We start from the raw sequence: 16,120 nt of genomic DNA, 5'->3' as shown, positions 1-16,120 counted from the left end.
GTTCTGAGCAGGCTAGAGGTGAAATGAAATCACTGTTTCAAGAGCATTACTGTGCAGTAACTGTGGGAAGCCTGGAAACGAAGAGATGAGTGAGGACACAGCTGCAGTAACCCAGGTATAAGGCAGAAGAGGGTTGTACAAGAAAACTAAATACAAAGGCATCATTTACAATCTCCCTTCCTCTCTTCTTTCCCAGTGTTCACAATCATGGTAGCTATCAGGTCTATTTTTCTTGAACCAATTCAGTAATATAAAATGATCTAAGGAATAAAATTTCCAAATTGAGTTATAGTAATCACTATAATTTTTCCACACATCAACTCTTAGATTATAAACTGTAGATCATTCATAGGATTCAAAGTATTTATTTTACAATAGTAATACTTGTTCATTTCAGCAAAATTAGAACATACAGTTAAAGAAAAAGAGAAAAAATATATATAATGCTACCATCCAGAGATTATTTTGCTTTCTATCTAAACAGACATCTTGCTTTACTCAGAAATTTTTAATTATCTGAGACCAATTTCTACTTTTCATTTAGGAAGCTTCTGCAAAGGAACCTACATTTGTCATCAAGGAGCTTTTATTGAGAAGATTCAGGGGAGAAAGAAATGGAACTAATCTTCACTGAGAACCTACAATATGATAGGTAGTTTCACCCAAGAGGTTGGTATCATTTTGAGATGAGGAAACTAAGGCTCAGAGAAGTAAATGAGGTGGCCAAAGTGAGTGATGGAGTCAAGACCGAAATCAAGGTCTGCAGAATTCCAAAACCATCTGTTGTATATAATCCTCAATAAAATCTTTGCTTTTTATTAAAACAAAAATATTATTTTAAATTACTAAGTTTTAAATTTATTTGTCTATTTCATATAAAATCAGATATATTGTCACTGAACCACCTTAGAGAATATACTTACAATGTCAGGACATAAAGTTTATACTTATTTTTATAAGTTTTATATTGATAAAACTTAAAAAACTGACATGGAAGGCCGGGCATGGTGGCTCACGCCTGTAATCCCAGCACTTTGGGAGGCTGAGTTGGGCGGATCACGAGGTCAGGAGATCGAGACCGTCCTGGCTAACACGGAGAAACCCCATCTCTACTAAAAATACAAAAAATTAGCCGGGCGTGGTGGCGGGCGCCTCTAGTCCCAGCTACTTGGGAGGCTGAGGCAGGAGAATGGCATGAACCTGGGAGGCGGAGCTTGCAGTAAGCCAAGATCGTGCCACTGCACTCCAGCCTGGGCGACAGAGTGAGACTCCATCTCACAAAAACAAAAACAAAACAAAAAAACGTGACATGGATACTATAACATAATACTCTTTATGTTATAATTCATAATAAGTTCCTCATAAGTTTTTGTCTTTTGGTTGACTCCTACATGAAACTAATTTTAAAGTACTGAGTAGAGTAGCTGTTCTCTTCCCCTCTAAGACGTTAGTATACATGTCATATTTTAATATGAATATAGTTTATATTTAGACTCATTCATCAAGTTTATACATTTCTAAGGCTATGATACTTGATTGTCATTCACAAGTTCGATCTACTATCTGAAGCATATGTAATTTAATCTACTCTCTTGAGTTGACCCTATTGCTGCTATTAATGGTTTTCTGAGTTTTAATAGCATACCTGTGCTTTGAGAACTGGTAAGCATAAATTCATAAACTGGTGTTAATTTCAGAATTTTTTTCCAAAACATTATCTTTACCCAAGAACGTTAGTTGTGGTAATGGTAACCAAGTTCTGATTTCTAGGGTTTCCAGTTTCACTATGTCAAAGCCATTTAATAAGCTAGGTATTCTTGCCTTGTTGCTTTCTCCACAAATTAATTTTGAGGGGTTAAAATCTTTCTCACAGAAATGATATGTGAATACATTGTTGTGTTGGCAAGTATATCTATTTATCCTATTAGTCCCATACATAGGTAATTTAACAGGTGGCTCTTTTCCAGAAAAAGGGGGTTCTTCATTTGTAAAACAAAAGATCCAATATTGGTAGAGTGTGCTTGAATGGGATAGCAATTGTGATGATTTTTTTCCTCCCGTAACAAAAAAATACCTAATTAATCATAACACCACAGAATCTTCGAGTTCTAGTACCCATGGGGGTCATCTAGTCAGGGATCTTTAAACAAGGGTAGCCATATCCCTAGGAAACATTAAAACTTTTCAATAAGGAATGGGGTAGGAGATTAATTTCTATTAATAGACCCTCAATAATATTCACATGTTGACTTTCTTTACAAAAGAAAGGCATACCTCTCACATACCCAAAATATTACTATGACTCATTGTCTTGGAGCATAAAACTTCCAGTATGCCAAAAAAAGGCAAAATTAGAAGTATTTTTGTGGTGAAGCCTCTTTTACTTAAGACACCATAAACCCAAGGTAGGGCTTCAGCAACTTTCCCTGCTTAACATAGTTCCATTAAGGGCAAAACGTGGGGTTAACAATGGGGTATTTAGGACTACTGGCATGCTTCGAAGTCAAATATATCAAGAAAGAGAGATAACCTTTTCAATGAACTTATCACTCACCCCAACTACTGTCAAAGAATGCTTTTATTTATTATTTATTATACTTTAAGTTCTATGGTACATGTGCACAATGTGCAGGTTTGTTACATATGTATACATGTGCCATATTGGTGTGCTGCACCCATTAACTCATCATTTACATTAGGTATGTCTCCTAAAGCTATCCCTCCCCCCTCCCCCCACCCCATGACAGGCCCCGGTGTGTGATGTTCCCCTTCCTGTGTCCAAGTGTTCTACAAAGAATGCTTTTCAACTGCAGAAGAATTTCATGACTACCAAGAACACAGCAATAAGGTAAGAAACATGAAATGTAATGATGCTTTATTTATTCCAGTTGTCAAGGTTAGGACAAGGATTTGTGCTTTATCTTGCTACCTATCTACCTAGAGCAGGGATTCAGAACTGAGAGGTTCTAACAAAATGTAGATTAATTTATTTGAACTGAAAAAATAAGTCAGACTTTTTCTGACAAAAGGTAAATTTGGGCCAGGCGTGGTGGCTCACACCTGTAATTGTAGCACTTTGGGAGACTGAGGCAGGTGGATCACAAGGTCAGGAGTGAGAGACCAGCCTGGCCAAGATGGTGAAATCCTGTCTCTACTAAAAATACAAAAATTAGCTGGACGTGGTGGTGGGCGCCTGTAATCCCAGCTACTTGGGAGGCTGAGGCAGGAGAATCACTTGAACCCGGGAGGCGGAGGTTGCAATGAGCCGAGATCACACCGCTGCACTCTAGCCTGGGCAACAGAGCAAGACTCCATCTCAAAACAAAACAAAACAAAAAAATGGTAAATTTGATTTCAATGAGTACTGGCTCCGACAGTTAAATTATATGGCAGATATTTCCCCAAAATTAAATGAGCTAATGAAATAGACACATTTAAAGCATATACAGGCATACATATTGCACATTTTGTTCCAGACCACCACAATAAAGCAGATATCACAATGAAGTGAGGTACACACATTTTTTGGTGTACCAGCGCATGTAAAAGTTATGTTTACACTATACTGCAGCCTATTAAGTGTGCAATAGCATTATTTCCTTTTTTTTTTTTTGAGACAGGGTCTCAAAAGCTGTCACCCAGGCTGGAGTGCAGTGGCCCAATCTCAGCTCACTGCAGCCTCCATCTCCCTGGGCTCAGGTGATCCTCCTACCTCAGCTTCCCAAGTGCCTGGAACTACAGGCGCACACCACCAAGTCTGGCTAATTTTTTGGTATTTTTTGTAGAGACAGGGTTTCAACATGTTGTCTAGGCTGGTCTAAAACTCTTGGACTCAAGCGATCCACCAGCCTCAGCCACCCAAAGTGCTGGGATTACAGGCATGAGCCACTGTGCCCAGCCAACAGGTTTCTACAAATCAACGTATAACCTTAATTTAAAAAATTTTATTGCTAAAAAATGCTAACGATCATCTGATCAAGTCACAACCTTTCTGCTGGTGGAGGATCTTGCCTCAGCGTAGGCGGCGGCTGATTGATCAAGGTGGTGGTTGCTGAAGGTTGGAGTGTCTGTGGCAATTTCTTAAAATAAGACAATAATTAAGTTCGCCACATTGATTGGCTCTTTTCATGAAAGGTTTCTCTGAAGGATGTGATGCTATTTGGTATCTTTTTACCCACAGTAGAACGTCTTTCAGAACCGGAGTCAACCCTCTCAAACCCTGCCACTGCTTTATCTACCAAGTTTATGATAATCTAAATCCTTTGTTGTTATTTCAACAATGTTCACAGCTTCTTCACCACGAGTAAATTCCATCTCAAATACCCACTTTCTTTGCTCATCCATAAGAAGCAACTCCTCATCCATTAAAGTTTCATGATGAGATTGCAGCAATTCAGTCACATCTTCAGGCTCCACTTCTAATTCTAGTTTTCTTGCTATTTCCACCAGATCTGCAGTTACTTCCGCCATTGAAATGTGAACCCTCCAAGTCATCTATGAAGGTTGGAATCAAGTTCCAAACTCTTGTTAATGTTAGTCTTTTGACCTCTTCCCATGAATCATGAATGTTCTTAATAGCATGTAGAATGCTAAATCCTTTCCAGAAGGTGTTTTTTTTTTTTTTTGAGACGGAGTCTCTGTCTGTCACCCAGGCTGGAGTGCAGTGGCGCCATCTTGGCTCACTGCAACCTCCGCCTCCCAGGTTCACACCATTCTCCTGTCTCAGCCTCCTGAGTAGCTGGGACTACAGGCGCCCACCACCACGCCAGGCTAATTTTTCTGTATTTTTAGTAGAGATGGGGTTTCACCCTGTTAGCCAGGATGGTCTTGATCTCCTGACCTTGTGATCCGCCTGCCTCGGCCTCCCAATGTGCTGGGATTACAGGCATGAGCAACCGTGCCCGGCCTCCAGAAGGTTTTTAATTGACTTTGCCCAGATCTATCACAGGAAATCACTATCTATCTATGATGGCCTTACAAAATGTACTTCTTAAATACAACTTGAAAGTTGAAATTAAATTAAATATGACTTGAAATTAGTCCTTGATCCATGGGCTGCGAAATGGATGTTGTGTTTGCAGGCATGAAAACATTAACCTCCTCGTACATCTCCATGAGAGCTCCTGGGGGACTAGGTACATTGTCAGTGAGAAGTAATATTTTGAAAGCAATCTTTTTCTCTGAGCAGTAGGTCTCAACAGTGGGTTTAAAATATTTAGTAGCCATGTTGTAAACAGATGTGCTATCATCCAGGCTTTGTTGTTCCATTTATAGAGCACAGGCAGAGTAGAATTAGCATAATTCTTAAGGGCCCTAGGATTTTAGGAATGGTCAATAAACATTGGCTTCAACTTCAAGTCACCAGTTGCATTACCCACTAACAGAGTCAGCCTGTCCCTGGAAGCTTTGAAGCCAGGCCTTGACTTTTCCTCTCTAGCTATGAAAACCCTAGATGGCATCTTCTCCCAGTCTAAGGCTTTCATCTACATTGAAAATCTGTTGTTTAGTGCAGCTACATTCATCAGTGATCTTAGCTAGATCTACTGGATAACTTGCTGCAGCTTATACATCAGAACCTGCTGCTTCACCTTGCATTTTTATGTTGCAAAGACGGGTTCGTTCCTTAAACCTCATGAACCAACCATTGCTAACTTCAAACTTTTATTCTGCAGCTTCCTCACCTCTCTCAGCCTTCACAGAGTTGAAGAGAGAGCCTTGCTCTGGAGTAGGCTTTAGCTCAAGGGAATGTTATATCTGGTTTGATCGTCTATCCAGGCCACTCAAATGTTCTCCTTATCAGTAATAAGGCTATTTTGCTTTCTTATCATTCATGTGCTCACTGGAGTCGTGCTTTTAATTGCCTTTAAAAACTTTTCCTTTGCACTCACAACCTGGCCAAGTGTTTGGCGCAGGAGGCCTAGCTTTCAGCTGATCTCATCTTGGACATGCCTTCCCCACTAAGCTTAATCATTTCTAGCTTTTGACTTAAACTGAGAGACGTGTGATTCTTCCTTTCACTTGAATACTTAGAGGCCACTGTAGGGTTATTGACTGGCCTAATTTCAATACTGTTGTGTCTCAGGAAATATGGAGGCCCAAGAAGAGAAAGATGGTGGGGACGCTGGTCACGGAGCAGTCAGAACACACACATTTATTAAGTTCGCTGTCTTATGTGGGTGTGGTTTCTGGCACCCCAAAACAATTATAACAGCAACATCAAAGATCACTGATTGAAGGTCACTGTAACAGATCTAATAACAATGAAAAAGTCTGAAATATTTTGAGAATTACCAAAATGCAACACAGAGACATGACGTGAGCACATGCTGTTGGAAAAATGGTGCCGACAGACTTGCTTGACGCAGGGCTGCCACAAACATTCAGTTTGTAAAAAACACGGTATCTGGGAGGCATGATAAAGCGTAATAAAATGAGATCTTCCTGGAATACGATGAAAGCATTACAAAATGATAATATCAAAGGTGAATTAATATGAGCAATAGTTCCATTTTTCACCACATTCTGAGTATACCAGATAAACAAAGTACCACTAAATAGAAGAATAACAGGTAAAACGAGCAGTATTTTGCTAAGCCTTGGTAAAGTCTTTTTTGACATCCTACACAGAAACCGGGAAAAGGATTGGTTCTAAAAACAGTGTAATAAATCTTTTTTCAAAGTAGTTAGTTGCTGATTCCTTGCTTTCATGAGAAATGTGATAGAACTGGCAGCTTATAGACAACATATTTTTTAGAAATAGATCACAATGTGATTTTTGACATATGACTAATAAGAATGTCAAATAATTGAACAGCATCACTTAAAAAAAAATCCTTCCATTGCCACTTACTTATTTTGTAGCAAGATTTCTTTTGTTTATATTCATAAGAAAGGAAAACAGGATTAGAATTGAAACTGAATTTTGTTTTATTCTTATAAGGAATATTCATCTATGAATATATAAACTGTTTGAAAAAAGTTCCCATTCATCTCATAGAGGAATTTTCAATACATTTTCGCTTTTTATGTTTCATATTATCAAAATGTTTAACACATTTATATTTCAATACATTTTCACTTTTTATGTTTCATATTATCAAAATGTTTAACACATTTATATAAGAATTAGGTTGTTTTCAGTCAAATGTGTACAACTAATAATTGTAACCATAATTTAATATAGAAGAAAACAGGTTTTTTTAAAAACATATGATCTCAAAAAATAAAAAAAAATTTAACTTTGTATAGCTATTTTGTTTAAGGGGGTCACAAGAACAAAATAGTTTGAAGCCCACTGATCTATTCCAGCTTTTCCCATGAAATATGAATCTCATCTCTAAAGTGCCTGTCAGCTTCTATTTGCTTCAAGTTATTACGCTAGTTTGAATGAATTTATTTTGAATTACAGTCTTAGAATGTGTCTTTTCTAAAAGGTAGTTGCAGATCTGACCTCTCATTCTAATCAGTGATATAGAGATATAAGGACATCACTGATTTTTCTCTGCAAAATCCACTGAAACGGCAGCTTAGATTAGTACAGCCTTCCTGTTTAAGCCTCTAGTTTGAATATCAGGGGACTAGGGTTTTGTGAAGGGGCTTTGTCTTTAAATTCTGCACTGCTGCTTTTCAAGTCACAGCCCTTCTCTCATTTGGGCAAGTCAAGTGTGTTCATTCCTGTTAGCATTTTCAAATGCTCTGTATTGATGGTAAACACACCTGCAAGTCAGTGGGCCATTGACACAGTTTGATAAACTTGTACATACTTGCACAACCTTTTCCTCTGAAGCTCATCAGTCCTCTTAGATAAAAGCCTGGACACAGAAGTCTTTCATCATGTCCTGAATTCCAGAAAACTTTGGCTTCAGAAGAAATAAAAAAAGGCCAGTTCTAGGGCTCTCTATCCTCCCTTACTGAGATCACTACATCCGTAAAGCCCTAGAGCCTGAACCTGGGAATGATCATAGGAAACACTAAGGTTGTCTGTAGGTTTTACTAAAAGGAAAAGGAGGAAAACTGGAGGAAAAAATAGAGACAGGGCAACAGAGTGCCCTGTAGTTATTCTAAACTCAAAGCTTGTGGGTTAGGAATCAAACCAATTAAAGCCTTCACAGTAAGTGTGAAATGTACCACGTCTTCAAACACAATAGGGTATCATCTTGAAGGTTTTTTTCAACGTGTCCTGTTGTGCCTGAATGTGGGAGCCACTAGCAGTCTTTTCACCTACTAACTGTGATTTTTTTCTTTCATCAGTAAGTATGTGTCACAACAGTCTTAATGTCTTCAAATACAGTTGTCAGAGTGTGAAAACATAGCGAGACCACATACGCAAAGCTATTGTTATTCCTCTCCTTCTTATGTGATACCCAGTTCATATGAAAACACATCAGTGGAGTGACAGTTTTTCAGATAATGCCTTTTAAAAAGTACTTTGAACTGGAAAACATTTTATAAATAATAGTTTACCAACCATAGATGCTGTGAGGACAAAATAGAAGATTTAAAGTCATATTGGTAATTAGGAGGTTTGGTATCTGTTTGAAAATTATTTTGTGCTATCGGAAAAATCAGTGAAAATTATCAAATGCTAAGTTTTCTGCCATATATATCATGAATTTGCCTATGATGTGAGTAAACAAGCCTATAATGACTGAAACAGAAAGGCAGAAAAGAAATTCACTGTCAAAGTCTAACTGCAACTGTTGCAGAAGGTAAATGATAATATCATCTTAAATCTCAAAGAGGCACTAATAATTAAGACATCAGGAAGCCATGTTAGGCATTTATAGACAATCAATAGCCCACCCTCCAATTCTATGACCTAACCTTGGATTCATACCCTGACTTTGAGAGCTCTGAGAGAACATACCTTTTTATAAACAACCACATGCCATAATTTAGCATTGTGGATACAGAGTGTTATATCACAAGCTAAGTGAAGTAAGACATAACTACTTTGCAAACATAGCTTAATGGACAAAATCAATATAGCATCTAATTAAGGAGCTATTACACATTGTAATAACACAAGTACTATGAACAATACTGAACAAAACTCAGTGCTCTCGCAGCCCTGTCAGCTCCATTTCTCTAATTCACAGGTAATCGTCAACCTGCTATCAAATCAAACTCTCTAGAGTTGTCTAGTACTTGAGAAAGTTGATACACGATGATCAAAAATATAAAATTTAGTCCCAGCTACTCGGGAGGCTGAGGCAGGAGAATGGCATGAACCCGGGAGGCGGAGCTTACAGTGAGCTGAGATCGCACCACTGCACTCCATCCTGGGCGACAGAGTGAGACTCCATCTCAAAAAAAAAAAAAAAAAAAAAAAAATTTGAAATTTAAAAGCAATTGCAATTGTTTTGTTTAAGCAGCATAAATCATATGCATATATACACATACACGCATATTTGTAGTTTTTCAACTTGTATTCATACAAAAAGAGTTCTTTTGATTGGAGAATTTACTTGCCATAGTTACACTGACTGAAATGTATAGTCTTTTATTTCAGTCTTTATTTTCCTAAATTATCCTATGCTAAAATTGGGCATTTATCTTACCGCCCCTTTAGAAATCAAGCTGGTGTTGAAATGTTCTGTCAGGGTACACTCCACTTAAGGGAGGTTTTCTAATTCATCGTAATAACTCGCTCGATTCCCGTCTAGCCTAGAATTCACATGCTCTGGAAACAACAGCTGGGATCATCTTGCTTTTACTGCTTTATTCCCAGAATCTTGCTCCGTGCATGGCACATCATAAGTGCTCATTACATAAACGTAAAATGAATAAATCCTATGCATTCAAAAAAAGATGATATTTCTTTCATAAAATTCAAATAACTAAAAATATAAATAACGAATGATGGGGATTTCCATTATTGCTTTAGAGGATACTACTGATGCTGATTTGGAGAAGTGTCTTCTTAAAATTTTGCTGTGAATTGCAAGTGCATCATCTTGAATTGCAGAATGAAGAGCAAACAATCACTGATATGCATTGAATAGCTGTCATGTTCCAATCATTGCTTGGCACCCTGCATGCATTATCTGATTCAAACCTCATTGTAAACCTTTACATTACCCTATAAAGAAACAGGAAGTGAGAGTGGTAACTTGCTTAAAGGCACCCAGTGAGTGGCACAGCTTCACTTCTTAGCCACTATTCTATACTAGTACTTTGCATATACTTGATGCATGGCCCTTCGTATACTTTATATCATATCATTTAGTGTATTATTTTCACTCATTCATTCAACTAATACTTTGTGAGCACCTATTACATGCCAGAACTGTGCCAAGAGCTTGGTATACAGCAGTGAAAGAACAGACAGGATCCTTGCCTTATAGTCTAGTAAAGATGAGATGCATTAAATAGTAATAGTGATAACCATAAACATTTTTCAAGCATTTACTATGTTCCACACACCACTGTACGTTTACACCTTTGTATATTTGCATTGAATACTCAAGACCAAAGACCATTCTATGAAGTAAATTAGTCCCTTTTAACTGATGAGACCACTTAGGCACAAAGAAGCTATATAACCTGTCCCAAGTAGCACAGGCATTAATGATCAGAACTAGGACACAAAATCAGGTGGTGAGGCTCATAACTCTATCCTCTGTATCTCTGTGTGATATTGTTTTTATATTACAGTATGGTGTGATGCACAGCCAGACTGTGGAGAGCCTTGTAAGTCATTTAAGGCTTCTGACTAGAATCTAGGTCACTGAAGGGTCTTAGGCAAGGAACTGATATCTCAAATTTGTGTGTGAAGAGTGGATGAGCAAGACTGGAGACATACAGCGCAGATAGAAGGCTACTATATCCAGTTGAGAGAAAACAGGATTCAAAAGATACTATGGGGTCAGAGTTGAAGGAATTTAGAGACTAAATACGGGAGATGAGAGAGTAGAAGCAGTCACTGGGCCTCCTGGACCAGTGATGAAGTGAACGACAGTGCCATTTCCTAATATAGGAATCCCTTCTTATCTGTAGGGTCTGTGTTCCAAGATCTCCAGTGGATGCCTGGAACTGTGGATAATATCAAACCCTATATATACTATATTTTTTCCTATACATCCATGACTATGATAGCTTATACATGAGGCAAGAAAAAGATAATAATAGAACAATTATAACAATATACTGCAATGAAAGTTCAGTGAATGTGGTCTGTCTCTCTCTCTCTCAAAGTATCTTAATAGTTTCAGACCACAGTGGACTACAGGTAACTAAAACCACAGAAAGCAAAACTGTGGAGTGGGGGATGTGGGAAGGTACTGTACAGAAATCCCTGAAAGAGGGGCAAATTTGGAAAGAAAGATGGCTTGGCGATTGTATTTTCCAAAGAGGGCCACAACAGTATCTTCCATCCCACGTGCCCTTGTGCAATGGCATAACAGGTCCCTAGTCAAGAGGAGGAGTTTAATTCCCCTCCCCAGGAATCTTGGCTGACCTTGCTGACTTCCTGACCAACAGAATGTGATGGCAGTGATAGCCTAGAATGGCCACTGCTAGGTTATACAAGGCTGGTAGTTGCTGTCATGGTCTCTTGGCATGCTCCCTCTTGGGATATTCCTCTTCAGAACCGGCTGCTATGTTCTAAGAGGCCCAAGCCACATGGAAGGCCATGCTTAGGTGCCCCAGATGGTGACTACAGTTGAGCTCAGGTCAACAGATGGCATTAACTGCCAGCTATGTGAGTGAGCTACCCTGGACTTCCAGCTCAGTGGAGCCTTCGGTTAACCTTGGTTAACATCAGAAAGCAATCGTAGTGTCCTAAGTGAGAACGCAAGAACTACCTGGCCAATTCACTGAACCATGAGAGATGATAACAAATTGCTTTCTAAGCCACTGAGTTTTGTTATGGTTTGTTATGTAGTAATAGATAACCAAAGTAGTTGATGCATTCTGTTTTAGACATGCGGAGTTTAAGATGCATGGAAAACACCCAAGTGGAAATGTTCCAAAGACAATTGGATAGATTTTATGTAGTTGAGATCTGGAGCTGAGGAGACACCTAGGCTGGACTAACCGATTTGAGAGTTAGGAACACAGAGAATGTAACTGGAGCCATGAAAGTGGGTGACAGAATCCAGAGTGATTACATTGTGAAGAGCAGAGTCCTGAGAAACAGCAGTGTTTAGGGATCAGGTAGAGGGGAGGTGAGTCAACTAAACAGAGACATCATTGCCAAAACAGTCAGGGAGAAAGTCAAAGTGAATGTGGCATCACAGAAGCTAAGGAAAGAATATTTCAACAGGAGGGATAGGTTAAGTATTAAATGGTTCCAAAAACTCAAACATGATAAAGAATAAAGAGGTTTCACTGGTGCTATTGACAAAGCAATGGGTAACTCTGGAGACATCAGTTTCAGTGAAGTATGAGTGTTTGGTGAAGGTGGAGGAGGACAGTCATGAGCAAGGGGTACTGTGAAAGCCCAACTGTAAGGGGGTAAACAGAAGGCAGAGAAGTGATCAAACTGACTAAGCACACTGTGTTCAAGAAGGCTGGAAGCACCGGGCGAGGTGGCTCACGCCAATAATCCTAGCACTTTGGGAGGCTGAGGCAGGAGGATTGCTTGAGCTCAGGACTTCAAGGCAGCCTGGGCAATATGGTGGAACACTATTTACAAAATATACCAAATTTAGCCAGGCATGGTGACATGTGCCTGTAGTCCCAGCTACTCGGAAGGCTGAGGTGGGAGGATCACTTGAGCCCAGGAGGTCAAGGCTGCAGTGAGCCAAGCTGTGACTGACCACTGCATTCCAGCCTGGGTGACAGAGTGAGACCCTGTCTCAAAACAAACAAACAAACAAACAAATAAAATAAATAAATAAAAAGAAGGCTGGTAGAAGAGAGAGGCAGTAGGAGGCAAAGTCAAGAGATTATTGTTTTCCAAGACGTGAGAGACTGGAATGTTCAAATGTTGACTGGATGGTATCAGTAGAATGAGGACATTCTGAAGAGAGAGAAGGGGATCGAGAGGACCCATGCAAAGATGAACCTGGAATATGGGGAGAAAAGGTGGAAGCATAGATCCACATACGTGGAGGAATAAAGATGTGTTTACAGAAAAGGACAGCTCCCCTTGCAAGTTTCTATTTTTTTTTTAATAGAATGCAAGGTCATCTGCTGAGACAGGGGTTTGAGTATAGCAGGAAGATCTGAAATAGTTGTTGAGGAGAAGTTTGCCAGGGATAGGTAGGGCTGCCGACTGTTGAAGTTGGAAAGTCAGGAGACAGGTACTATTATTCCCTCTTTACATGTGAAGAAATTGAAGCTCAAAGAGGTCAGTGAAGTAACTTGCTGGAGGTTACAAAGTAAATAAATGAAGGAGCCAGGATTTGAGTATAGAACTGTGTGATTCTTTCCAGTACATTAGGCTAAATGAATTCCTTGGGCCAGGGGAATAATTTTAGTTTCTGGAAAGAGACCAGTGTTTGAGCTACAAACTTCATTCTTACCTCTTTATTCACTTTGTCCATTTCCATCAGTTTTGTCTAAGACCCTACACTTCTGATAACTCATCTCTAAAATCTGTAGGCAAAGAAGGTCTCAGGAATAATCAGTAAAGGATGATGGCATATAATAGAAATCCTTCTTTTAGATACTAAATACCATTTAGAAGCTTTGGCTCATTGTTAACTTAAATGCAAGCAGGGAGTTGACTGCACCCTTAGCACAATGATTGTTCCTTAGAATTATATTTACAAAATAAGAGTAAAATAGGACTGCATAAATAAAAGTATTACATTTAGAAGCTGTGAAATAATTTTCTCACTATGCTTTTCACAGTTCATTCTCCTAGTGAGCTTTGTTCAGAATTCTAAAGCTTTCTCAAGGGTTGTAATCTCCTAGAATTTCTAAAGAGATGATGTGATCTGCTTCTTGGATAGTATATAAAATTTAAGTAGTGGGTGGTGGGTGGTGGTGCACGGACACTGAGTTCATCATGAAAGCCTAAAAGCAGCGGTTTGCAGGTACCTCCCTCCTTGTAAATGGAGTTCCCGTCCACTCCCCGTGCCCCAGGTCTTCAAGTACTATATTTAGGAGATATTAAGAACTTGTATTTGGAAAAGCAGAAGCAAGAATTCCTTACAATTTAGGGTTTTGGGGGCTATTCGAACACTAATAAAGAAGGCAAGTAACTAACAGTTAGGTCACTCTTTGGAAAAGATCGGAGCCCAGAGAGAAACAGCTTTTCCACGCAGGGCAATTCCTGCAAATCCCTTAGTCCAGTTGGCAGTTCTCTAGTGCACTTAACTGATTCTGGGGCTTCCGTTAACCACTCCCTATATAGGAGACTTTTACACATCTAGGAAGAAAGTACTTCGCTTACATGTATATACAGGTGCTCTAAAGGTGCACAGAACTGTATACAACTGAATTCTATAATCACTTGGGGGAACTTCAGTACCCCTTAGAGAAGAAGGCTACTAAAGCAGTATTTCTGAGATTACAGACCACAATATTTCGTAAAGTATGAAATTATTTTAGTGGGTTGCAAGTGGCATTTGTTAAAAATGAGAAATACAATAAAATAAAATGGAAAACCCCAGGATGCATTTTACAAGGCAAGGATAAATATTATTTTGGGAAGCATATTTCAGATACATATGTATATGTGTGTGTATATGTTGGCTTTGATGTAACATGTATTTCTTATTGCATTGTCATGGTCAATAGCTTAAAAGCCACTGTTTTCGAGGACTCCAGCTTTAGAGATTTCTATTAATACGGCCATATTCATGTGATGTTCTTTGTTCTTCCAAACCTCTGGGACTGATAAGATCCTAGGCAGCCCATTCCAGAGCTGCCCTAAAATTTTCCTGTAAATCTGAATAACTAAGCACGCCGCCCAAAGTTACAAAGTAAACAGGCGAAAGAGCGAGGATTTGAATATAGGCTTCTGTGAGCTGAGGAGTGCTGAGGTGAGCAGAGGTATTCCCTGGCAAAATGCCAGGAGCCAGCACCCAGGCTGTGGGAGTCTCTAAATCCACAGCTTTCTCAGAATCATGCTTTTCAGGACTGTGAAACTAATTAGCCAAACTCTATTTTCATTTTAATCATAATAAAAGGTTAAGATGTTGTAAAATAAATAAAATCTCCATAATAAGCATTTGTCTCTTTGGTATAATTACAATTTCTTCAGTCTGTAAAAAAGTTCCCTACATGTATGGTTAATAAGTACCATTTGATCATTTTTACAGGAACCATGCATTTTAAGAGACAATCTAAATTTCAGTCAATACAAACCAAAATAAATATTCTTAATTTCTGTGTAGTTACTCGTTTTGTTCATATATATGTTATTAATGTATAAAAAAATAAGGTAATTGGAATTTATGTAATTAAAATTTCCCATCTATAGTTTCAACCCTCTTTAACCCCCTCTACAGTGACTGCCACTGTCTACTTTAGGTGGGTGACATGTCAGTCACCAGCTTACAGTTCTTCTGGAACATGCAGAACTTTATATAAAAAGGTTCCCTATGGCGGGGGATTCACTATTATTATAAAAATCGAATGTTGTAAAATTCCTCAACCTCCCTAAGGAGAAAGAGAAGTGTCATAAAGTATTATTATTAGGAAAAAAAGAATAAAAAAGTGTACAAAGTATTCATCACAGTAAATGGGTACACGTAACACAGCAGCACATAAGTTCATTAAATGTAAAATAATTTCTTTCTAGTCTTGCAAAGAAACCAGCCACATGAGGATAGACATATTAATGCCAAAGCTGAACACCAATATACTGGATAAGAAACAAAGAGGAAGAAGAGTTAGGGGAATGCCTAAAGGGAAATAATTTATTAACCAGATGACAGAAAAAAGCGTCTTCATCAGGTTGCTCTGAGATATAAAGTATTATGATATTTTGCAAAAAGTCAGAGGATACCAAGGCCAAGACACGTACACACACATACACACAGAAATAATATAAAACTATTTGCAACGTAACCGTACATATGTATATATACACTTTTCTAAGTGTTTATATTGAAAAAATGGAATTTTCTAACTACTTAAATCCCGTTTTTAATTCAGAGCCAATTGATTTCAAAATCTTTGTTAGCTCAAAGTGCAAATTCTTAAAGGTTTAGAGAAAGGGCAA

General features: G+C 38.5%; 1 protein-coding gene across 1 annotated transcript in view; it reads right to left on the bottom strand.

Moving 5' to 3' along the window:
* The window catches only part of TENM3 (teneurin transmembrane protein 3), a 1,583,118-nt gene that overhangs the window by 127,625 nt on the left and 1,439,373 nt on the right, over positions 1-16,120 (bottom strand). The window lies entirely within an intron of this gene.

This window comes from Nomascus leucogenys, chromosome 7b (assembly GCF_006542625.1).
Source record: "Nomascus leucogenys isolate Asia chromosome 7b, Asia_NLE_v1, whole genome shotgun sequence".
NCBI classification, from domain to species: Eukaryota; Metazoa; Chordata; class Mammalia; order Primates; family Hylobatidae; genus Nomascus; species Nomascus leucogenys.
This window is presented reverse-complemented; position numbering and strand designations above follow the sequence as displayed.